The sequence below is a fragment of the Protopterus annectens genome, chromosome 7.part0 (assembly GCF_019279795.1).
Source record: "Protopterus annectens isolate FY-2018-M chromosome 7.part0, PAN1.0, whole genome shotgun sequence".
NCBI lineage: Eukaryota > Metazoa > Chordata > Ceratodontiformes > Protopteridae > Protopterus > Protopterus annectens.
In genome coordinates, this window is record NC_056739.1 from 1,754,260,384 (window position 1) to 1,754,287,663 (window position 27,280).

Consider the following 27,280-nt stretch of genomic DNA (forward strand, 5'->3'; position numbering starts at 1 on the left):
AGGACACACGAATCTTGGTTCTTTTCATTTAGCATGCTAAAATCCATGTGTTAAAATACTGACTGGTTATAGGACAGCTGCTTTGCCTGTTTTCTTGTGGTAGTTTCACTCAGCCCCCCTTGCAGAAAGAATGCAATAGACTTCAATAAGAAATGGCAAAATGTGTTCTGCACCAAGTAACTCAGAAACAATTTTAGCAGTAAATTATTCTTGTATAATGCCTATGCCAAATGTTTTATACTAGTAGGTCAAAGTAACACAGTAAAAGTAGAAGGATTCTGGTTTAGTCTTTTTACTTGCCCTCTGATTTATGACAGCTTTTACACCATTTCTTTTTTTTTTTTCTTCTTAGTGGCTTGAGAATGGTAGCTTCTCACTTGTTATATTATCCTTAACCCCAGGGGATCAATTAACTTCCAATGCTTCATTTCTTTGCAAAAGTAACTTGAGATATAAAGCAAACTGCCAAAACATTATACTTCTGTTTTATTTTCTGAAATGTTCTGGAGTAACTGACAAGCAAATGGAAAGAAAGAAAAAATGTGCTCAGAGACTGTGAGAAATCAGTAAGTAACAAAAAGTAATATTAATTAGAAGCAGTTAGGAATAAAGCAAATTGTAGAACTCTACTCTAGAAAGTACTTTATTTATTAGCTATTTGTTTGTATTTGTTTTCCAGGATAGAGGAGTGATCTCTAAGAACCCTTTTCACACTCATTTCAGGAGTAGTGTCTGGATAATTGACTTGCTCAGAATCACACAGTTAGGAGATGAAGACTAAGGGAATCAAACCTTGAAACTTGAATTAGGTTCTAGTGCTTGATTATATAAGTCTGAAACAGAAGGCGACATGCACAACCTTTAAAGAATACTTTATTCTACAAGTATACTGCTGGTACTGTGTAGCATTGGCAGACAATAATTAAAACTGAGTAGTCTGTTTTTTTACCATTTCTTGTGCATTGTTTATTTCTTAAATGCTGCATTTTGCATTTGTTATCCAGGTAGGTCATCTATGCATGAATGTCTTTTTTTCAATGGTGAACTGGAATCATTGTCTTCATAAATGGCTTGCCCAGAATTGTGCAACTTGCAAAAAAGCATAGAGGGAATCAAACCCAGGACAATAGCATTACGCCTACTTATTATTATTTTTTAATAAACCTTGAAGCAATCTCCATTGCTGCTCATGGCTTCTCAATATATGACTAAATCTCTGAAAGATATGAAAGAGAAGTACATATAAAACACACCTTAAGTGGATTGGACACATTAAATTGGCCATAGATGTAAGTGTGCGTGCGAGTTTGTGGTGTGGAAGGACTAACCACCTGGCAGTGTGAACCATGGCTGTAAACGATTGTCTGTGTTGAAGTGACACCCCAACCTCATGTGCAAAAATAGGAAAAGGGGTTGTGGACAAATGGATAGTTGGATATAAACACACATATACAGTGTCCTCTGACAATATATTTACATTATCTATACCTACACAGATAACAGCAGTTACAAGAATGTGAATTTGTAAGTAGGTACTCAGTTTATATGGCTTTATGGTTATATGTTATGGCCGAGTCATGTTAATCAACTAACGGCAAATCATTTGAATCTCAATCCAAAGCCTGCCTGTATGGTGCAGGGAAAGATATCCGATTGCATCTCATGTGACCAGGGCTTGACTAGCATCCTTAGCACTGGAAAAGCCAGGCAGGGAGGATTAGGAGTGAAGAGGCAGGGCCTACTCATCTCTCCCAGGGTGAGGAAAGGTTTGGTCATACTTACGGACACAGTACTAACTCAGGTGACTGAGAAGCTCACCACTTGCGTTGCATGGGGTGTGGCAGGGATCCCTGGAAGGAACCCTTGTGGAAGTGAAGGCATCTCCTCTTCCACCATTCTATTGCATGACCCAGCCCTACACTCACTAGCTGCAGGCACTAGGGATGGGAAAACCAAAGATTAAAGCCTCTAACCACCCAAAAAGGCTACTTCAAGGATGGCCTCTCCCAGCTGACCCTCACCCATACAATGAGGAGCATATGAGTAGATTGATTGTGAGGTGGACTGATGATTGGTAGACAGCAGGGCAAAGAGTGAAAAAAAAAGGAAAAAATCTATCTGAAAACAGTCTCAACAAGCCTTGGAGTAAGTTTCTTTTTCAGAAGAGTGGACGCCTCATCTGCACATGGACTTAAATATCTCTCCTCTTTCACACAACAGTGAAGAAAAGTGAAAACTCCACTACTGCTGAAAGTATTTTCAGTTATAGTTCTTTGCAAAGACAGCATGCTGAGCAATTGACAGGTTCCTGTTATTGTCAGTTTATCATGGGAAAAAGACCCAATGGCAAGCGCATAGCGACTCCCTATTCATTAAATAGTCAGGTAGCAGAACCATAAAGAAACATATACATGGCACAGACACATGCACATATGCACACATGCATACATGCATGCACAGAGAGACACATACATACACACTTACTGCTGTGTTATTTTAAATGAATATTTTTATGGACTGTATCTAGAGACACAAATGAGGAACTGTTGTGTTAATGAGTTATTGTTACATAAACATTTATGGTGGGTCAGGGATTTTAATCTTAATATAATGGAACCACAGATCCTCTAAGAAAACCTAATGATACAGCCAGGGTGTGGACATATGCAGTTCACTCATAATTCATTCCATTCAATCCCCATCATTTCACTGTGCTGGCTTCTAAACGATTAGGGTATAAAATATTCCAGAACTTGTTCTACATAGTTTCTCATAGCTGTTATGCATGGGAACATTACACCCCATCACTGAAAGGTAAGTGGCGAGTCACGTTTGTACATTTTCTGGCATTTAAAGTCTTAGTTCTTTGTTTTACAGTTAAATAATTGATGTACTTAGACTCTGAAGGCAGAGCCTCACAGAGTGAGGGAAGGAAAGGGAACTTAGCGAGAGAGAGAGAGAGAGAGAGAGAGAGAGAGAGAGAGAGAGAGTGAGACAACAGACAGAGACTAGTATTTGTTTCTTTTCTAAAGTTAGGCTGCTTCTTTCATTAGAGAAAGTCGCAGTCTTTCAGACTTATTTCATTTATTTTGAGCATTAAATTATCTCCATTAGAGAATGAAATTGGATTGCCTACCTGCATAATAACAAAAATGGGAATCTATTACTGCACTAGATTTTTCCATATTCATTACTGGAGAATAAATCTTAAACTTGAAGAGAAGAGAAGAGATAAGTAAAATTTTGATGGTAACTTCATGAAATAGTTAAATACTTCAAGACATAATTAGATGCATGCCAAGTGGATATGCAAACAACTATGATAAAACAGTACTTGATTGTTACGCGGTCTTTGCTAGGTTTTAGAATTCCTGACTTTCTATTCACTCTAGAAAACAGCAGTGATGTGCATTTTGCTTTCACTTACCTTTGTTGATGATGTTTACCTGTAGTGAATCAATGTTGTTTTTTTCTTCACAGGACTGGTGTTGCAGGTGAATTGCTTTACCTGTTGGCTCTCATGTTTTTAGTCACAACAAACTTGTAATATTGAACCCGAAAACGTCAAACGGCACAGGAAAACATGTTGGTCGGCCACAAAAAAAAAGTTTTCACCCAAACTAAGTGGTGGTGGTGGTGGGGGGTTCCTCCCACCACACCCCGATGTGGGGGGGCTGTGCCCTCCACATCCTCCTAACTAAATATACCAACTTTGAGATCACTCTACAGTAGATAAAATGGCAAAATTTGTCGAACGGCCAAGGGAAATCTTTCCCTGCAATAAATTGGCCATTCGCTGTTTTTTGCTTTCGATATTACAAGTTCGATGTTTAGGTGTTCGAACACCTAAGAATTCAATCTTGTAATATAGACCTGTATGGTCTATATTTGCAGAGCGAGTCTATGATCAGCACTGACTACCGTTATCCAAGAATGACATAGGTGATACCCCAGAGTAAATTAACAGTCTCCCAACCAGTTGTCTAAGTTACACATAAATAGGTTCATCAAGGAACTCTGTTTTACTTGAATTGTGAATTTGTTCCAGAGGACTGGCAAACTCCAGGAGACATATCTGTCACTCCAGCATGTCCTGTTAATGTTGCAGGCTAGGTTAAGATCCCTAGAGTGAGTGAATCTTTTCCCATTTGACTTGCGGATGTGCAGCATTTTCATTAGGCCAGTGTCCAAGACTGCTCTGTAGGCCAGGCACAAGTCGCCTCTCAGCAGCCTATAAGATACAGAGTACAGTGACAGGGCCTTCAGTCTGTCCATGTAGGTCATGTGTTGAAGGCCCTGAATTTTCTTGGTAAGAAACCTTTGAGGTCTCACCAGCTGCTGCAGGTGTCTGGTGCGTTACATAAAGAAGTGAGTGCTGTACTCTGTTAGTGGTCTGATGAGGGATGAGTACAGGGGAGTTATAACATCCTTAGCTCTGGATGCAATGCCTTTACTTATGAGATGTGCAACATAGAAAGCCTTCCTTACCACTGTGGACACATGGTGATTGAAGTTCAGATTGCTATCAATCTGTGTTGCCAAATCTCTCACCACAGGGTTTGAGCTAAGGGAGGTAGTGTTAATATTGTAATTTGCAGGGAATTCTCTTTTGGTGAAATGGATGATGATGCATTTTTTGCTTTTGGTTTAAGTCCGTGGTTTTGGCACCAATCATTTGTCTGTGTAAGCCCTTTTTGTAGTATGTCAACATCGTTGAGGGACTCAATGATTGCACCCAGTTTGCAGTCATCAGTGAACTTGGTAAGCTCTAGGTCATCTATTTTTTGCCTGGACTTCTGAGAAATAGATTCCAAAGAGTAGGCAGCCCAGCACAGACCCTTGTAGTACACTACTGGTAACTGGCCTGTGGGTAGAGAAGGAATCCCCAACTTTGACTGTATGCGCTCTGTCAGTGAGCCAGTTGGCTACCCATGTAGTGACATATGGGTTAATTCCCAGCTGGGTGAGTTTCTCAATGATACCTGAGTATGATACCTGAGTGGGGGATTGTGTCAAAAGCCTTGGCTAAGTCAAGATAGGCTGTATGTACTGTTTTGCCTTCATCCAGGGCTTTGGTGACATTCTGGAAGAAGTCCACCAGGTTTTATAGGCATGATCTACCCTTAACAAAGCCAAATTCAGTTTGGTCAAGACTTTGAAGGTCACCTATATCTTTGTTAATAAGGCCCACGATGATCCTCTCCATGGCCTTGCAGATAAGTCCGGTTAGGCTTATGGGTCTATAATTCCCAGGTTCGGTTGATAGATCTCCTTTGTGCAAGAGAATTACTGTTGCTGTTTTCCACTCTGATAGGACAAAACAATTACTTAGACTGTGGTTGAAGAGAGTGCCAAGTGGTTCCACTAGGTCCTGTTTTAGACCATTTAGTAGGCAGCCAGGTATGTTATCCTGTCCCATACAGGCTGTGTTATTGGCCATGGACAATGCAGCTATGACCTGCTCTTTGGAGATGCTATTTAGAGGACTGGTGACAGGTATGCTTTGGGGTATTTCTGGTGGGGACAGGGGGCTGAAGTTTGTACCAAATCTGTCTGATAGCAGATTAGTGATGTCCTCAAGGTCAGTATGATTGGTACCATCCACTACTGCTTCGGCACAAAGCTGGGCCTTTACTTTTAGATTTCCGATGTAGCTGAAGAATGCCTTGTGATTATTCTTAGCCAGGGATGCTAGTTTAGCTTCATGATTGGCTTTGGAGGACTTTACAAGATATCTAATTTGCTTGTTCAAGCTGTGGAAGGTGTTCTTCCTCTGCTGATTACTGTTTTAGCACAGCTGACTTTCTTACTTTACTAAAACAGTCACATGAACAATTTTGTGCTAGTATTCATGAGAAGAAGTGTAGCTCAGAATTAAGTTGCTGTATTATTGATGCATTTGATCTATGTATGTATACAAAACGTTCAGAAACATCCAATGACATACAATGTTTTGCATTAACTATTAAATGTGTGTGTGTGTGTGTGTGTGTGTGTGTGTGTGTGTGTGTGTGTGTGTGTGTGTGTGTGTGTGTGTGTGCGCGTGTGCATGCGTGTGTGTGTGTGTGTGTGTGTGTGTGTGTGTGTGTGTGTGTGTGTGTGTGTGTGTGTGTGTGTGTATCTGTGTGTTGTAAGATAGAGAGACTTCATCTTTCTGGCACTTCCCCATTTCAATATTCATTTTAAGTTTTGATCTGTGAATAGATGTCAGGAGTCAAGTTACTAAAACATTTCAGGAACTTGACTCATGTGTTCTCTTGAAACTATTTTGTTAGTTTTACATATTAAGCTGCACAGTATCGGAAAAGAAGGAAGTGGTGAGTAACTTGGCTACCAGTAGCATACAGTTGATGGAACTCGTGGTCAAGACTAGGAATGAGTCCTGGAAAATATTTATAAGACTTTAAGCCCTGCTTCCATCCATCTAAAAGTAACAAATCAGAAATACATTTCCATTTTGGCATGGAGAGGAAGATTTCATATAATTAAAATTTCAAATCCATTCTGTTAAATGGAGAAATGTATTTTCATATTTTGTTCTTGCACTGTCGCTGCACAACGGGGAGATAAAAAGGGTGGGTTGTGTCAGATAGGAACCAGAAGAAGGTAAAGGTAATAGAAAAGAAAGAACTTTAATTAGAAACAGACTTAAACCATGGACTTTGTTGTAAGGTAAGGACAGCTTGGCCACCCCTTGTCTTACAAGTATCCTGTCTAATGGATAAACTACAGCTACTTCTTAACTGACAAACTGCTTCTGATTATATGCTACTACAACTGTTTAAATGTCTGTCCTAAGTGTTTTTGAATTCCATTGCAGTCTTTCATTAAACTGCTTGCTCAGGAAAGCCACTCAGTCATCCACAAACGTCTTTTTGAAGCTATTTTTCATTACATTACAGCTGAGCGACTCCCATCTCTGTAGTGCACTCCTTGCTTCTGCATAGCACCTCCTGTAAGGCTAGCTGTTCTATGAAACTTTGTTAATTTACTTGAAATAGTCAAAAACACACATGTTGTTCACGGTAGAGGTGCTGTGTTTTACATACCAGTTGATCTGTTCCCATACATCGTTTTACTGTTTGGATTTAATTTTACTTTAAATAATTACATGTTTTCTCCCCCTCTACTTTTCTTGGTATATGTAATAAGTTTTTTAGCTTTGTTGATACATCCTCTGTTGTAGGTGGTGTACTGTTTTGTTGCCATGTTTCTTACAGCTCTTTTTCTGTCTTTGTGTTTGTCTGTGTGATGTCTCTCAAACTGCCCTCACGAGTTCCCCTTCTCTGTAGGTTATGCTGCCCTGTATGTGTTCTAGAATCCCAGCAGCCCACTACCCACTTTCTTACTTCCTTCTGACAGTCAGTCTTCAGCTTTAGCTACATGATATAAGAATATCAAAGCCTTTTCCAGGCATCCAATGTTGCTAGTATCTCAGCTCTCATTGTAGTCTTTCAGTTTTTTTTTTACTTCATATATTTGTTAATCAGGTAAGTCCACTGGACACAAGTATCCTTTTTCATGGGTGCCTGGGGAAACTAGCTGGTCAAGTGACTTTCTCCAAGTCACACAGTAGGCAAACAAAGGGAGAAGGAATCAAACACTGTACCCTTGACTACAGGAAGCAGCTCCATGGATGTTTAGTACACAGGTGCATTGCCTTACAGTGGTCTTGCATTTAATTTTCCCTGCCATGCATTGTTAATGTTCTTCTTAGACTGACAATCCCTTTCTATCCATCTGTACTTATTCTGGACATGTATGCCACCTGTTAAGAGACATTCTTTTGCAGAATGACTGATCACTGATCCTAGAATAGAATCTTGTATCATGCAATCTCCTTTTCTTTGCCATTGATTCCGTTAACTAATACCCTCAAATGGGTAATGATGATACCAGAATGAAACCCTGGTTCACACTGTGAGTAACTTCCTTTCTTAATCATTGACTATTAACCATTGTTCTCTTTGTTAGGTAATTTAGTTAACTTTAGGCAAAGAAACCCTTGTGGAAACAATTTCACAGTTACCTAACTTGAATATCCATAAAATGTGTGTATCTGTATCAAGTGTCCTGTTAAATCTTGGTAGACCACATTTAATGACTTTCTTTGTTTATCACTTCAGCAATCCCAGAACCTAAGAAATAGTTTACATTCCACCGAAATAAACTTCCTGGAGAGAATCTATATTTTCTGGGATATTATGCATCGCTGTCTTGTAGATCATTGGAAATTATTTCCTTTAAAAGTGATTCTTCCAGTTAACATATATTAATATGATCTGTCAAAGAGAGAGGTCAGTGGTATTATTCAGTTTATGCTCTTCAGAAATGTGTAGTTATGTCTCACCTTGTCCTTTTGGTTTGTTAGCCTTTAATATTTCATTCACAATTCATTCCAGTATGTTAATAGTAATTATTTTAGCCAAGTTTAGGTGCTTATCCATTATCTGTTATTAGTTGTTTGTCTTTCGGCTTTTCCCGGTAAGGGGTCGCCACAGCAGAACTCCGGTCCGCTAATGATTGGCAGTACATGTTTTATGAAATGCCGAAGTTCCAGCTCGACACCCAACCTTCAACGAAGGCATGCCCATTTACGCACGCATGTCTTTCGAACGCTACTGAGCAGAAATACTTTTCATACCTCTCAACCTCTTAGAGCAGCAAATCTGGACAGTGCCCAAAATAATGGGGACCAAAGACACAAAAATGGGGATAGATTTTAAATATTGCGCTTATAAACTTAGAAATTTGCTAGAATAACTGAATATGAGTTAGTATGCATTTTCTGAAGGATATAAAGTCTGAAACTCAAATATATATAATCATTTAGTGATATCATCAATCCTCAGTGATTTGCCAGAAAACTATAAGACAAAAAATATGAGAGAAAAATCTGGACATTCTGTGAAAATCTTGGCATTTCAGAGGTATGACACTTACATATTACTTCAGCCTTTTTCATTTTATAATCAGTCAAATTTTTCCTGTCAACAATTTCCTTTGTTCTTTAATGACCCTGTTCTATGTCTGTTCTTAAAGAGATTTATGTATTGTCTTCAAGTAGGGCCTATTGCTGTTTCAGAACTTCCTTCTAGTTTATTACATATTTATTCTTTCTCTCTTTCCCATGTACATTTCTTTACACTATTTCTGTTTTCTTTTTTTCCTTAAGTGGTATCTCTACTCAGATGGCATTTTTTTCATTACTATGTACTTATTTCTTTGAATATTACCTCAAACTTTGAACATATAAGGAAAACAGTATTTAAGATTCTGTCCCTGTTCTCATGTCTGTATCTAAGTTTACATTTTCTGGGCACCATTTTAGCTCAATGAAATTTTGCATTATTTCTTCTTAGCATTTTTGCATTATCTGATACCTCACACAGACACTCTGAAAATCAATAACTAGGGATGGAGATGGAAAGCCTACAAATGGTATACTTTTAACAAATAATCATGTTAAGTATTTTCTAATTTGCAGAGAGTCAGCAGGTAAAGAATGAACATAAATATTGCTAAGTTTTCAAGAGTGAATTATTCCTTTTACACGATTACAAAAACAGTGAAAAGCAGATCATTTTATACTTCAACTTAAAAGAAAGATGTAACAAATACAAGTGAGTCAAACTATTTTGGCAAACAGTTTAAGGCTGATAATAATCTTTTAATAGCTTTGTACCATGAAAAATGAATCATATAAAAATGTAGCCTGATAGCTGTACATTCTGAGAAAGCAGACATCTAGTGTGTTAATAGTACAAGTAAGTCGATTAACAAGACAACAGTGACCCAGCTCTGTCATACAACAGGGACAAAACTGCGCAGTGGGAAAAAGATAGTTTGGTTATAAAACAGACTCACATCAGCATGGCTGTTATTCCATCAGGTTATTTTAGTAAATAAAAAATTAGAAAATAACTTATACAAACAGCCAATTTAACATAACATAACATACCATAACATAAAATAAAAAACCTTCCTTAACATCTCTTTAGAAAATCATAATCTGTGATTCTTTTTGTATAATCATGTTCTCTTGTTTTGCTTTATATACCATTTTCTGCCTCACTTACTGCAGGTGTTATTAGCCTTGTAGCCTTTCTATGCATTCTTCTAAATTGCTTCTAAATGCTTTTGTGATGTTCTACCATGCCAATGTTAGCCTGTCCCAGAATTTTTACTTTTTTATGGCTTGTCCCTGACCACTCCTTTTTATCTTGCTGCTGGCTTCTGTTTTACAAATCTTCCCTCTGACCCCACTTGTTAGCATCTAATATCTAAGAATTTTGCCTGAGACACAGATTTTAATGTAAATTGTTTGATGCTTCCTACACTTGGGCATCGAGTATGAACTGTTTACCTGACAGTTGCGGAGTGTTCAGGTGGAGTAGGTAAGATATGGCTTACCAAGGCTCACGTTAACAATGGCTCACCATTTTCTGCTATTCTAAACATTTCTTGTGTCTTTGCCTAGTCATCACTAGAGACCATAAAAAGAAAACATCTAAAATAATAATTGTAATCATACTGATTAATTATGCATATATGTATATGTTTTTCTGAATGATTCAACTTGTTTATTTTGCTAAAAAGTAATATCAATGTTATTTCTAGGTCACGTGTTCAGACAACTGCCAGAAGAAATGTCGGTGAAATCTGCAGATGACTCCTACGTTAACTGATCATAGAAAACAAAAAGATGGCATTTTTGATACACAACATATGCTAAGATCAAGGCCACTGATCCACCAAAAAAGATATTTGTACAAGAGAAGGAAGACAGTCATTTGCTTTCATGATAGTAGTAAACCTTCAGAATGAATGTTTATGAAGACACTGAGTCCACTGTCTAGAGATACAATTTTTGTATGTGAGAACAGATGCCAATAAAACATTTCATTTTAGCTGGCAGACTAAATGCAACACTAGAAAATAATATATTATGAGAGCACATTGATGGTTATCTGGTACTTAAAATTTTGTATCCCTTTTTAGTAACCCAGAGCATGCACTCCTGGCATTCTGACAACTGAAGGTGTTCTCATAGGCCCATTGTTCACTCCTGGTGGTGATGTGGGTTCTACAATAAATAATCATGTCTCAGTTAATCAACAAGTGATTATTTAAGCACAAACCATGCAAAACATTGGGAGGTTGTCACTCAAAACTGCAGCACTCATGAAGTCACAAAGCACAAAAATCATTGCCACCTGTAGCCCTGACATAGGGGCAAGCTCTCATACCCCTGAACTATCTATCTATCTATCTATCTATCTATCTATCTATCTATCTATCTATCTATCTATCTATCTATCTATCTATCTATCTATCTATCTGTCTGTCTATCTATCTATCTATCTATCTATCTATCTATCTATCTATCTATCTATCTATCTATCTATTTATCTATATGTCCAGCTATCTACCTACCTATCTACCTATCTACATCTCTTTCTGTGTGTGTGTGTGTGTGTGTGTGTGTGTGTGTGTGTGTGTGTGTGTGTGTGTGTGTGTGTGTGTGTGTGTGTGTGTTCCAGCCCAGAGTCTGGACTGCACAAATCTGAAGAAGATGGAGAAGGTGAAGACAACTCAGCACTCACCTTCTTGCTATTCTTCACATCAATCATACATGCCAGAATGCTGGAAATCTTTCAGACTCGATGTTCAGAGCATCGCTTACCTGCCCAGTATCAAACAGCAAGTCTCCTGGTGAGATAGACACATGCATCACAGCAGGGGTTACCTAATCCCATCCATTAGTGCACACACACTCTTTCTCACATACCTACAAGGGCTACTTTCACTAGCTTAGGTAGCCACAGCCCATGTCTTCAGTTGCAGTTTCCTGTTTATGCAAGTCTCCTTCTGTGTGTGAGTAGCAGGGTCTGCTGATCAGGAAATACCCACCACTCAAGGATGAGCAACCCATATGTCAGTATCAAACAGTAAGGCTCCTGATGAGATAGACACATGCATCACAGCAGAGGTTGCCTATTCCCATCCATTAGTGCACACACAATCCTTCTCACATACCTACAAGGGCTACTTTCACTAGCTTAGGTAGCCACAGCCCATGTCTTCAGTTGCAGTTTCCTGTTTATGCAAGTCTCCTTCTTCATGTGAGTAGCAGGGTCTGCTGGTCAGGAAATACCCACCACTCATGGATGAGAAACCCATATGCCACTCAGTCTATCTATATCTGTCTATCTATTTATCTATCTATCTATCTATCTATCTATCTATCTATCTATCTATCTATCTATCTATCTATCTATCTATCTATCTATCTATCTATCTAATCTATCTATCTATATGTCCAGCTATCTACCTACCTATCTACCTATCTACATCTCTTTCTGTGTGTGTGTGTGTGTGTGTGTGTGTGTGTGTGTGTGTGTGTGTGTGTGTGTGTGTGTGTGTGTGTGTGTGTGTGTGTGTGTGTGTGTGTGTGTGTGTGTGTTCCAGCCCAGAGTCTGGACTGCACAAATCTGAAGAAGATGGAGAAGGTGAAGACAACTCAGCACTCACCTTCTTGCTATTCTTCACATCAATCATACATGCCAGAATGCTGGAAATCTTTCAGACTCGATGTTCAGAGCATTGCTTACCTGGCCAGTATCAAACAGCAAGTCTCCTGGTGAGATAGACACATGCATCACAGCAGGGGTTACCTAATCCCATCCATTAGTGCACACACACTCTTTCTCACATACCTACAAGGGCTACTTTCACTAGCTTAGGTAGCCACAGCCCATGTCTTCAGTTACAGTTTCCTGTTTATGCAAGTCTCCTTCTGTGTGTGAGTAGCAGGGTCTGCTGATCAGGAAATACCCACCACTCAAGGATGAGCAACCCATATGTCAGTATCAAACAGTAAGGCTCCTGATGAGATAGACACATGCATCACAGCAGAGGTTGCCTATTCCCATCCATTAGTGCACACACACTCTTTCTCACATACCTACAAGGGCTACTTTCACTAGCTTAGGTAGCCACAGCCCATGTCTTCAGTTGCAGTTTCCTGTTTATGCAAGTCTCCTTCTTCATGTGAGTAGCAGGGTCTGCTGGTCAGGAAATACCCACCACTCATGGATGAGCAACCCATATGCCACTCAGTCCTATTCTCTATTGCCAAGTTTTTCTAGTATTTAAGCTACTATTCAAACTTAGATCATCTGCCTGCGTCACATCATGGCTTCACTCTCTGTGCCACAGAGCCAGGCACATAGCATCTTTCATCATTGCGAATTCTGAATCTACATCTCATCAGATGTTATAAAGCTTTCAAACATGATACACTTATCCGGAACTCAATCACTATTACATACAGTGCTGGGGGACATAATACACTTCTTTGGCACTTAATTGGTGTTACATATAAAGGCTAGAAACATGATATACTTACTTTGCTTTGGCACTTAACTGGTGTTACATATAAAGGCTGGAAACATGATACACTTACTTTGTACTTAATCATTGCCACATGAAAGGTAGGAAATGTGAGACCCGTATTTGGGACATAATCCTTGTCACATGCATTACCTTTGTTATAGGTACATGATTATGAGGTTGACAAATATGTTCATCTTATCTCCAACCTCACCCTTTGGAGGAATCTCATTCTACAGCATTATATTAATTTAGTAAATAACAGTATCAAATATTTAGGCTTTAATCTGGTATGAAAGTCATATGTCCATTATTTTAAAAGAAAAATATATACAGCTTAAGTACTAACTATTAGTCAAACAGAACATTACAATTCTTTCTTATTAGATGATGAGAATTGTGATGAAAGAAATATTTCTTCACTTATAAGGTGGTGGAATATTTGTTTGTGTTTTTTTTTTGTCAATCCTTACATTCTTGTTTTGTTGTCAATAGTTGTATGAAACTGCTATGTCTTCTCATTAAAATCTTAAGTTTTTACATAAATGGAAATATCACTACCACTGAATTTTCCCTCTGTCTTTTCCAGGCAGAGACTGGAATTGGTCACTTGTGATCAGTGTTTTACCTTGGTTAACAAACTTTAAATAAAAATAAATAAAATTAAACAAAAGTTATGTCTGAGACTTGATAATGAATAATATCATAGAAATGTTAGTTGGAAATGGCATCAGAATAAAAGGATCTGAAATAAACTGGTTAACATTCATACATCCACATAGCAAAATAGATGACACACTTTTCTGGTCACTCAACATTAGCAGTTAATGTTCACAAGAACTCACCACTCAGACTTATGTGACATATTTCTGTATAGATCCAAATCAAGCCTAAGTTTTATTTTATTTATTTTTATTTGCAGGTTGTTAACTGGCAGAGTACCACGCTTGGCTTAAGTTCATCATGATGTTTTAATTTTCTACCACAGTGACAGCCATAACTAGTCTACCGCCCTTTATGCAAATAAATATTTCTTCCATCACCCTTAAATTTACTATCTGGAATTTGGAAATGTAGATTTTTACTTCCCGTGGTGTATTTCCTTTTAAAACTCACTTCCATAACCCCACTCCCCTTATAGTTGTTTCAGCTATATCACATTCTACTTAGCCCTTCTTTCTTCTAAAGTTCACATGCCAAGCTTCAGAAGTCTTTCCTCGTATCAGCATTTGCTCAGGCACCATGTCGTCACAGTCACACTCTTCTATTCTGAACTAGTAAACTTTGTAAAATTGTTACAAATGGTCAGACTATTTGTTTTGAAGATTCTACTATCTAGTCCTCTATGATAACCATTCTGAATCTTTAACTCAGTGTTATTTCTCCATCCATCCATCCATCCATCCACAACCTCTTTTCCCAGTTTTGCACATGGGGTTGGGGTGTCACTTCAACAGTGACAATCATCTAGAGCCAAGGTTTATACCACCAGGTGGCTAGCCCTGGACCGGTAATTCTTGCACACCATACACTCACATGTTAAGGTTGGTGGGTGGGTGTTGTTTGGTGCAAACACAAAAAGGAGGGTTTGAGTCTCACAAGGGATAATTGGCTAAGCTTAAAATGGCTCGCAACGGCAGTTAGCTTAGTAAGAATCTATGAATCTATGAATCTATGCACAGTCATACCTATGGAGAGTTTAGAGTGTCCAATCCACCCAGACATGTCTCTCACCTTCTCTAAACTTTAAAGCCCCCTCTTACCTATTCTATCCTTTATCCAAGTAGATCATTCCTGTTTTCTCACCTTCTTCCACTTATTCTGCTTCTTACTCTTCTTAACCTTACATACCACTGCCCTACATAATAACCAATATCAGTTCTTAACACAGTCTCATCTCTCACCTTCTCTAAACATTGAAGCCCCTACGATCCATTCCCATACAGCCTGTATTTACCCCAGCCATTTACTTCTTACTACTTCACTGATTCCCAAAGATACTTATCTGATTTGCATATCTTAACTCGCCAGTGTTATCTTCTCCCTCTCTGCACATCTGCACCTTCATCACTAACAATCTCACAGCCACCTTAGTCATTCTCTTTTCCAACTCCCTCAACATCACTCCATCTAAACCCCCTTTCATCTCCTTCTCTCCTCCACCAATACAACCTTTTCTTTTCTCCCTTCACCCTTAGTCTTTGATCCCCATTGCCATTCACAACATACTGTCAAAAGTCTGGTATGGCATAGCCCTCACACTCTTTACTTTACTAAACCTCAGCTTCCTTTTCCCAATACTCCCCTTCTTTCCTTGTCACACCTGGACACATTTATTACCTGAGCATGGCATCTGTTGCATTATGCCTCTTAAAATACAGTACACACTGACGCCCCTTATATTATTCTAAAACCCTATCTACTTCTATTCTCCTCTATAAGCTCTCTTCTTTGGCTACCTGTATAATAAATGTTTTATTTTTATCTTCATTTCTTCCCAGTTCTTCTTCCATATATCCTAAACTTTAGAAAAAATCCTTACCACTAAGTATTTATCAAACCCTTGGACCTAGGTAAACCAATACATTTGCCTTCCCATCTCCTTTATTCTAATCATTGGGAACTTATCAGGGTGATATTTCCACCCAGCTTTACCCTAATAAGATCATAAACCTCTAACAACTGTGGTATTTATTTATTTATTTATTTATTTATTTATTTATTTATTTATTATTTATTTATTTATTTATTTATTTATTTATTTATTTACTGGGAAAGTCCAACTTGGCTCACAGGGTACCCATTTTCAGTGGAAACTCATGGAGAAAAGCTTCAAGTTTAATCACAAAAAGCATTCTACAAATATTATATATTACAAAATTATTGCAAAAGACATTTTACAAACTGATATGGACATATTATATTAAACATAATACAGTAATAAATCATTTTTTTTACAAATATTACACAGCAACAAACACATTTTATATTTTATTTGTTTATTTACTTTATTTTACATTTGTTAAGTAGGTAGAGACTGACTGGGTAAATAGCCTGTTTTCAGAGGAGACCCAGGGAGATAAGCTCTATAACTATAGTACAAAAAGATTATAAAAATTTTTAAAAGATTTCAAACAATATACAAAAATGTTTGACAGTTGCCCACAATCACAATTTGCAAAAATATGAATGTAAAACAGAAAACATTACATTTTTAAGCCTTATTACGCACAGTAATATGAAACTCATAGGTTCATAGGTTGATACTAGGCTAGCGGCCCTAGGGTCTATACAAACCTAGCCATAACAACTCCCTAGCTATTTCTTCCCACAGTATTTACTTCCCTGGACCCCTGTCTACAGGGCAACTGACATGATCCCCGGGGTGAATTTTATATCTCCCATCCAACCATCAAGGTTCCTTTCGAAGAGGGCCAACATGTATGGGCAGTCTATTCCAGAGTCTGGGGAGTCTCTGGGTCAGGAACCTATCCCTCCAGCATGTTTTGTTCATTGTGATGACAAGGTTTAGATCCCTGGAGTGTGTGTCTCTGAGGGATTGGGATTTCTTTAAGTGTAGCATGTCCAACAGCTCTGGGTTTGACATCGCCTTGTATGTTAAGCAGAGATCGCCTCTGAGTAGACGATATGCCACAGAGTATAGCTGGAGTTTTTTTAGATGGTCAGCATAGGGCATCTGCTTTAGGCCTGTGATTCTTTTAGTGAGGTATTTCTGCGGCTTTTCCAGTTGTTGCAGATGTCTTGAGAGGTACATACCAAATGGGGTGTTGTATTCTATAATGGGCCTAATGAGGGATGAGTACAGTGGGAAAATGACCTCCTTTTTCTGGATGAAAAGCCCTTAGTGATGAGGTGTGCCACATAGAAGGATTTCCTGATTGTTGTGGCGATGTGGTTATCGAAGTTGAGACCACTGTCCACCTGTGTCCCTAAGTCTCTTATCACACTTTCAGTGTTTAGTGTACTGCCACCTATGTAGTAATTCATGAGTGCATGTTTTTTTCCAAAAGGGATAACTACACATTTCTTGGCATTGAGCTTGAGCCCATGGCTCTGGCACTAAGCATCTGTTTCTGTAAGGCCCTTTTTTAGAATCAAAAAAACAAAAATAACTGAAGAGTGTACCATGCGCTGTATATTCAATAATGACCCAAACAGTCCATGAAATATTCCGTAAAATCCAACATTTAATAATGTATAAAAACAAGAAAAAAAGACTGCAGTTAGGTAAGCGCTTTCACGTTTGTATCAACGCTTCTTCAGACATCAAAAGGCAGTCAAGAACATGAGCATTTAAATACTAGCAATGACATCACTGCCTATTCAGGTGTAACAAATCAAAATGAACAAAGACATTTGAAAATGTTTAAAAATACACACATTAATTCTCAAAACTGATGGCAGTAACATAATGCTAAATATAAAATAGACATGTCATGTATATTATATTAATGATGAATATAATAAACATATGAAAACTAATGCCTTAATGGTCTACTGGCCAAGTATGGCTTAAGTGTAATTCTATCATTAAGCCCATATCTATGGGCTTGAAGTTTCAGAATCCACTTTCCTTCCTTTTCTTCAGTGGAATTCCTAATATTACCCAATCTATCAGTCCTCATAACTATTTCTAAAACCTTAAATTTAAAAGTATGTGAGGGTCCATGTGCAATGACGTGTTGCGCCAAGGCATTGGTAGTGTTGTTCCTGTCAATGGCGTATATGTGCTCTCTTATACGCTCTCGTAAACACCTATTCGTCTTGCCTACATAGAATTGTTTACAATGTTGACATTCAGCTATATAAATGGCATTGATGGATTTGCAATCAGCATAATGTTTAAACACATAGCTACGTCCTGTTGCTGGGTGAATGAAGCTATTAGAACTATCTATGTATTTACATTGGTTACAGGAACGGCAAGGAAAGGTGCCACATCTGTCAGATTGTCTACGCTCTTCAGTGTTGTTATCATAACATAATAACCTGTTGAGAGATAACATGTTCCTATATGCAATGCGAGGTGTTTCATCTATAAGGTTCTTAATCCTATCATCCAATAGTAACAGTTTCCAATTATTGTTAAGGATCCTTGTGATTTGATTATTCCTATTGGTATAAGATATTGTTATTCTATTAACATGACAATTGTCATGTTTGATGGTAGGTCTCGATCTAGAACTGCCTCTTTTCATCAAGGGAGCACCAGGACCTGATCTCAGACTATCACCTTCTCTGATATCATTATGAACCTCATGGCTATTGTATCCTCTAGATATAAAGTTCTCAGTCAATTTAGACTTACTATGTTCAAAGGCGGTGTCCTGGGTGGTTAACCTAGACACTCTCATGATTTGATTCTTAACTATATTCCTATGTACATGTTTGGGATGCATACTGTTACGGTGCAAAAGGTTGTTCTTCCAACAAGGCTTTCTATAGAGCTCCATGTCAAAACCATTAGGAGCCATAACTACTCTAACATCTAAAAACTCGATGGCATCAAATGAGTGAGAACAATCAAAACAAAGGAATTCAGTGGTGGCATTCAAATAGATCACAAACTCCATCAGACGTTCAATTGTACTGCCCCACACAATAAAAACGTCATCAACAAATCTATTATAATATTTCAAATGCTCACCAAAGACATCATTGTTATTGAATACAAAGGTATCCTCCCAATGTGCCAACACCAAGTTGGCATAGGCGTTGGCACATGGGGTACCCATTGCCACTCCTTTTGTTTGTAAATAGTAGCGCTTGTCATATAACAGTACATTATTCTCCAATACAAGTTCCAGAAGTGACATCCATCTGCATATCTTATCATTAGAGATTTTGTTCTTTACTAGGAATAACCTAATAAACTCCATGCCAATGTCATTTGGTATGGAGGTAAATAACGACTTAACATCAAGTGTTACTAATAGATCATTGGTACAAAAAAGAGAGGAATCTGCAAATGCTGACAAATTCTCCAAAAAATGCGTTGTGTCTCTTAAGACCTGATCAACCCCCATCACAATGGGTTTAAACATTTTATCCAAATAGATAGAGAGTGGCTCGGTGAGCCATCCTCTACTGGATACAATGGGCCTCAAGGGCGGATTCAAAGGTTCTTTGTGAATCTTGGGAAGACCCCTGAACGAAGGAACTAAGGGACTATCAACCAAGAAATAAGTGTACAAATCATTGTCAATGACATTGGTTAATAACAGATCATATAGGTAGCTATGTACTTTTCTAATTAAGTCATTAAGATCATAATTATGCAAGGGAAAATAGGTAGTATTATCAGCTAACATAGTTTCCATTTTTTCACAATACATTGAACTATCCATAATGACCACTGCACCTCCTTTATCAGCTTGCCTGATTGTAATTAAATCATTGTTTCTCAAGCTGAGAATCGCCTCCCTTTCATCTGAGGTTGTGTTAAAAAATTCAGGTTTCATCTCATTGTTATTATACAAATCAAAGATATCCCTTTCGCAAGCTTGCTCAAATGCCTCTAGCAAAGGATGTTGCTGAGGCATGAAAGTAGAAGGCTTCCTAAATATATTCTGTGTATTAATCCCAGTTTCATTTCCAAAATTACCATAAAGCATTTTCAAACTTAAATTCCTAGTGAAGAGCTTTATGTCTACAATAGTGTCCGTAAGTTCATTGCAACTAGAGGGTATGAAACCTAAACCTCTATTTAAAACAGACAACTCATGGGGATTCAGTACATACCTAGAAATGTTCACTACAAGCTTATGAGAATTCATCTCAATGTTCTCTTCAATTGTTGCGAAAAGTCTTCCGTGTTTTTCCTCTTCAGGGCCCTGCCTTGTGGAGACCAAGTCCGTTTCTCAAATTTAATAATGGCTCCCAGTTTGCAGTCATCTGTGAACTTTGTTATCCAGAGTCTCTTAGTGTTGGCCTGTACTTCAGAGATGTAGATGCCAAACAAGAGCGGTCCTAGAACTGAACCCTGAGGTACTCCACTTGTCACTTGTCTGGAGCTGGATTTGAAGTCGGCTACTTTTACAGTGTGGGTTCTGTCAGTAAGCCAGTTGGCAACCCATTGAGTGATGTAGGGATTAATGCCCAGCTTAGTAAGTTTATCTATGATTCCAGAGTGGGGGATGGTGTTGAAGGCCTTGGTGAGGTCCAGATAGGTTGTGTGGACCACCTTACCCTTGTCCACAGCTCTGGAAACTGATTCGAAAAAGTCAATCAGGTTCAGGAAACAAGATCGGCCCTTTACGAACCCAAACTGAACGGGGTCCAGTGTTTGAAGGTTGCCAGTGTCTTTGTTTATAAGTTCCATGATAATATGTTCCATAGCCTTGCAGATCTGCTCATCAGACTGATGGGGCTGTAGTTCCTGGGATCCAAGGTGGATCCCCCCTTGTGGAGTGGGATAACTGTAGCTGTGCGCCACTCAGTGGGCATGAAGCCTGAGGTGAGGCTATGATTAAACATGACACTTAGGTAAGGTGCCAGTTAATTTTCTAGTTCATGTAGTACACAGCCTGGGATGTTGTCTTGTCTCATGTATGCTGTATTCTTAGCTTTGGAGAGTGTGTTTTTTACCTGTGTGGCCATTATTACTGGAATATGGCAATCTTTTGGTATTGAGATTGGACCTTTAGGGGGTCAGAGGGGGGTGACGTTTGTACTGAATTGATCTGCCAGGATATTGGCAATATCCTTGGGATCAGTACATTTACTGGCATTCTGTTGTAGCTCAGAGCAGATCTGAGCATTGCCATTTAGATTCTTGACATAGTTATAGAATGCCTTGTGGTTGTCTTTGGAATCTTTGGCAATTTTATTTTCGTAACTAGCGTTGGAGGATTTCATGAGGGATCTCAGCTTCTTACTGAGGCTGCTAAGGGGCTTTTTTGCATCCTGGGATTTTCCTCTTTTCTACAACAGTTTCTTCCTTTTGTTGTAAAGTTTGTTTATGGCAAGGGACCACCAGATTGGCTTCCTTTTTTTGGAGGAGGGTGTCTTGGTTCTATTGGGGATGGCACATTTCATGCATGAATGGATGGGCTCATACAGTGCCTTAGTGTAGGATTCAGCAGTTGAACTTTCAGTTCCCGTCTGCATGGGTGTCATGAAGTTTGTCACTTCTGACTTGAGTAGCATGAAGTTGGCTTTGGAGAAGTTTTTTACAGAGGTTTCCTTACTGGGGGGGTGAGAGCGGGATGTGGATGTCAAGGGTGATTAGCTTATGGTCAGACCTGACCAACGAAGGGGTGACCATAGGTGTGGAGTATCGATTTCCCATGTTGGTAATGACCAGGTCTAGGATATTGGAGCCCCTGGTGGGACTAAGGATTAGTTGATCCAGGGCATTGGAATTTATGAATTCCAAGAACCATTGGGCAAAGGTGTTGGTACATGAGTAGTTTTCCCAGTTAATCACAGGGTAGTTGAAATCACCCAGTATTAGGATGTTTGGTTGTATCTTAAAATTTTCCAGTATGTTTAGAAAAGTGTAGTGAGAATCTTGGGGCATGGTGGGGGATCTGTATCAAGCGACAGTTTGGATTGCAGTCTTACCTAATGTTTGTTGCACCTGGAGAATTTCAGATGCACTGTGTTGGGCAACTAGCCTGGTGTTGTGAATATCCTTGGTGAATATGGACACTCCTCCACCTTTAGTGTTTCGTTCCTGGTTTGGTGGCCAAAAAGTGTGGTAAGAGTTGTAGCCTGGTTTTGCAGGGGTGCTTGCTGGAGCCTTGAACCAGGTCTCAGTTACTGCACAGATATCAATGTTCTCCATTTTTAGGAGTGCCTTGAGAGAGTGCATTTTGAGGTTTAACTTCTAGCATTGAGTAGCATTACCTTCAGATTTTGCACGCTTGTACCCGTTATGGTGGTGGTTTTGTCCTTTGAACTTTGCCTAAAATAAGGCACTATAGGGGTGGCAAGAGCCTTAGCCAGTAACATGAATCCCAGGGGTGACAGGTGCAGATAATCTCTGGCAAAGCATTGTGGTCTGTCGATCAAGTCATCCCAGCCAGACAGATACTGGATCCCCTTTGAATGACACCAGAAGCTTAGCCAATTGTTGAAGTCAATCATTTTGTCCTTATACTGTGGTATCATTCTGGGCTAGGATCATACCTGCCTAGGCCACATGATCTGAGGGTTCTTCTATGTCTCTTTTTATGCAGTCCAAGGAGGTACATCTCAAGTCATTCACTCCAACATGGACAATGACAGAGTCATATTTGTACTTGTTGTGGAGTGACTTGAGTGCATGCATTATGTGGCAGATCCTGGCACCCAACAGGTAGCTGACTGATTTTCTCCTTGTTCAGCCTGGTGAGTGGGACATCAGTGTGCCTGACTATAGAGTCACCTATGAATAAAGTGTCGGGTACGTTGTCTTGCCTTAGGGGCTGTTGTTGGGTGGCACACTGGTTTTGTGAGCTATGTGAGACTTTGGCTGTGATTGGCGTTTGTTTGCGTTTCAGCTTCGGAGGTCCTTGTTGCTTGGGCAGGTTACTGTTAAGGGCCTCCACATATGTGGGTTTAGTGTTGCTATGTGTGGGTGTTGGTGGTGTGGGTTTAGAAGGGCTATGTGTTGCTTGAGGTGTAGTGCAGGTGTTAACCTTCTCCTCTTGACTGTCTAGCACAATCTTGGGTGGAGAGAGCTTTGCTTCCAGTTTGGCTATGCAAGTGCATCTCTCGCAGGTTGTAGCGTTGGGTGGTAGGAGGAGAGGGTTGTCTGTGTACATGAGGCAATTGCTGTATTGCCCCAGTATGCCCAGATTCAACAGGTGGACAGGAGAAATCACCAGAAGCTGACCCTTGGACATGCCTGGTTTAGTGCTTTTTTTTGTAAAGTACAAGAGCTGTTTTCCCTTACCTTAGCAAGGTACTTTGCAATTATAGGCTGTTTAGTGCCTACAATTAATTTCTCCTTATTAATAGGGGGAGTTGAGTGCTTGAGTCAGTTTAAGACTTCCTAGTGCTTTCCAGCAGGTTTTAAAGCAAGTGCTAGTCACAGGGATGCACTAAAGGAGTTAGATGTGAAAGTAGATAACTTACGTTTTACCTGTCTAATAAGTTAAGTTTTAGTGGAGAGTTGCTATTTTTAAAACAGCAAGATAGATTAAAAGGGTGTGGTCACTTTTGTATTCTGGTACTATGGAATACAGTAGGATGGCCAATAAAGTTAAATAGTTGAAGGGGAGTGATTTCACAAAATGATAATTTTGTGCTTACTCACACAAGCCTGTAAAAACAGACAGGGAATTATGGTCAAATTAACATAAGAGGAAGGCAACTAAAAGACAGTGGTGTTGAAGAACACTACAGTAAATGGGTGGTAGGGTGGGGGAAAATTCTGCCTGACTCACAACAGACAGAACTGTGGTCTCTTTTCAAGTTTTAATGTGCAGTTAAAAGCAGAATACAAGTTAAACACAAGGTAAATAAAACAAATCACAGTATTCAAAATAGGAAAAGGCAATAAAGTAATACAACAAATAAAAAGCAAGCTAACCTTTCCCTCACAGCAAAGTGTAGCAGAGTCTGGGTGAGCCTTTTTAGTAAAGCTCTGAAATGTTTTATTTTACCCCTTAAATAGAAGGTTTAGTTCCTAGTTCCACCCCCTCAGTTCACAGATAATTAACTTTAACTGACATGTTCTATTGAGCTGTACTAATTTCTGCCTGACTCACAAGAGACAGAGCTGTGGTCTGGTTTCAAGTTTTAATATGCAGTTAAAAGCAGAATACAAGTAAAACACAAGGTAAATAAAACAAATCACAGTATTCAAAATAGAAAAAGGCAATAAAGTAATGCAACAAATAAAAAGCAAGCTAACCTTTCCCTCACAGCAAAGTGTAGCAGAGCCTGGGTGAGCCTTTCTGGTAAAGCTCTGAAATGTTTTATTTTGCCCCTTAAATAGAAGGGTTAGTTTCTAGCTCAACCCCTCAGTTCACAGATGATTAACCTTAACTGACCTGTTTTATTGACCTGTACTAATTTCTGCCTGACTCACAAGAGACAGAGCTGTGGTCCTTTTTCAAGTTTTAATATGCAGATAAAAGCAGAGTACAAGTAAAACACAAGGTAAATAAAACAAATCACAGTATTCAACATAGAAAAAGGCAATAAAGTAATACAACACATAAAAAGGGGTCTGTATCAGTTAATCAAAACAGCTCAACATCTAATACCACAACCTCGAACTGCTAACCCCGAACTCTAAAAACATCAAAGGTTCAGAACAGCAATTTTTTTCCCTGGGAAAAAATCACTGTTCCAAGAAACACACACAAAACACAAGCACACCGAAAAACAGCAATCCACACACATACACTTAAAATCCTACATCTAACCCTACACTAAACTGTACATACAGTACTATCTATCCACTATCCTTAACCCAAACCCTAACCTAAGGTCTGTCACTATTGCACATTCACCTCACCCATGTCATAACCCTAACTCACATACCACGCCCTAACCCTAAAGTCTTTCACTATCGCACACTCAGCTCACCTGCGCCTTAACACTAACTCACATACCCCGCCCTAAGCCTAACGTCCGCACACTTACCTGAACCCAACCCGTAACTTTCTACCACAGTGCTGAAAATAGCGAAGCCACAGAAACGGACAACCAAATTCTTTCCCTAGGAAAAAATTTGGTTATCTGCAGCTTCGCCATTTTCAGCATTCCCTGTTTTCAGGTCAATATTAGACCATTTGAAGTATTAACACTTTGATGATCTAATATAGACACAATAAAAAGCAAGCTAACTTTTCCCTCACAGCAAAGTGTAGCAGAGTCTGAGTGAGCTTTTTTAGTAAAGCTCTGAAATGTTTTATTTTACTCCTCAAATAGAAGATTTAGTTTCTAGCTTCACCCTCTCAGTTCACAGATGATTAATCTTAACTGACCTGTTTTATCGACCTGTGCTAATTTCTGCCTGACTCACAAGAGACAGAGCTGTGGTCTCTTTTCAAGTTTTAATATGCAGTTAAAAGCAGAATACAAGTAAAACACAAGGTAAATAAATCAAATCACAGTATTCAAAATAGAAAAAGGCAATAATATACAACAAATATACAACAAATAAAAAGCAAACTCATTAGATATATAACTAAAAAAACAATGTGGCATTGGTAGAAGTAAGACAAGAAGATAGCAAAATAAAAAAAACATTTGATCGAAGACATGAGAAACTAGCCAGGAGTATTACAGCAGCATAGCCATTGTTGAGTAAGGCATTCCTTTAGGAGTTTTTTGAAGCTATGATGATCTGTGTTTTTTTTAAGATATTCTGGGGTGATAGGTTCCACTGTTAGGCTACTTTGAAGGAGAAGAGAGAGTCACCGAAGTATATGAATGTTGAGTCTGAAGCAATGGAGATGTTAAGAAGGATGTGTGTCTATCTATACATAAAAACTCTGGCTATGCATTAGAGTAAAAGTAGGTACCAGAAAAGTGGTAAAACCTCAGAGGTATTATTACATAGATATAGGAAAGATCAGAAAGTAGTTTTACTCCAGGTTGTCCAATGACTGCACTCATTTGTCAGTGAACATACTTATGTTACTCTCCCCCTGTAGTGGTTCACTTAATCTTTTTGCCAGCTTTTCTTACATGTTCCTCTACTTATGTATATTCATCACCTACATTATGGCTCTATTGATTCTGATTTTCACCCCTGGTAGGAGGTACAGTGCTTCAATCCCCCTCACATAAAGCTTCTCTTCTAATACCTGCTATAACGTCTTAATTATGAATGCCCAGTTTACAGTATTAGATGCTTTTTGGACATTCATTTGTACATCCCCTGTTTTTTTGTTCCCCCACCCTACAAAATCCATGAATAATCTTTAGTGATCAATGGTTAACCTATTCTTCACAAACCTGGCCTGTTCTATACCAACTATATCTGGCAATAGCTTCTCTAATGTAACTCCTAGATATTCAGCCAGCTTTCATCCATTATCGGCTTTACCTTCATACTTTCTCACTTCTGCCAGTCTATCTTTCAGGTTTGCCTTCTTCTTTTAACCATTTCCAGCTCCCTGACTTTTGTGACACCTGCATTATCCACCAGACCATCTTCTCCCTACCAGGTCATCTTCCATTGTCAGCTCACTCACATGGACAGAAGTGTTAGCACCATTCCATTTCAGTCTACTCCAATCTCACTGCCACATACTCAGAATCCTTTAAATGACACCTCCATCCTCAACTTTATTGCCATCTGAGCTTCTCTTTACTCATTTGTATGATGGAGCCAGCTCTTCCTGTCTGCTATGCTCCATTCCAGTTGCCTGCATATTTTATCCTCCAGCCATTCCCCCTCATAAGTCTCAAGACTGCCCATTTGTCTCTTACTTCCTCCATTTTTATTGGCTACTTCACAGGAACCCTCTTTACTCACTGTTAAGAGGTAATTGATTTCTCACTTCATCTTCCTCCATCTCTCATTCTTCCTTTCTTGTCTGTGGTCTTGTGACCACTTTAGTAGTACTACCAGTATATACTAGGGTACCACTCTATGATATCTCATCTGTATAAAGTCCACTGAGTCAACATCACCCTGATCAGACATATAACTCCCCACCTCTGCCCTGAGGTGTGGCTTTATATACCCCACTTGTTGTACATGCAGCCTGCATGTGTCTATCATTTATGGCAATTCTGTAAAAGCTGATCACCTCTTCTATTGGTTTACAAATGTATATCCTTCCCTGCTGGGTAATTTCCATTACTACATGGTATATCATTTTTCTCCTTCTAGGCCCATCTCATTTGCTCACTCAATTGAGAGCAGTGAGATCATATTCTGATTTCAGGCACTCCTACTGTGTACAAAGAGAGC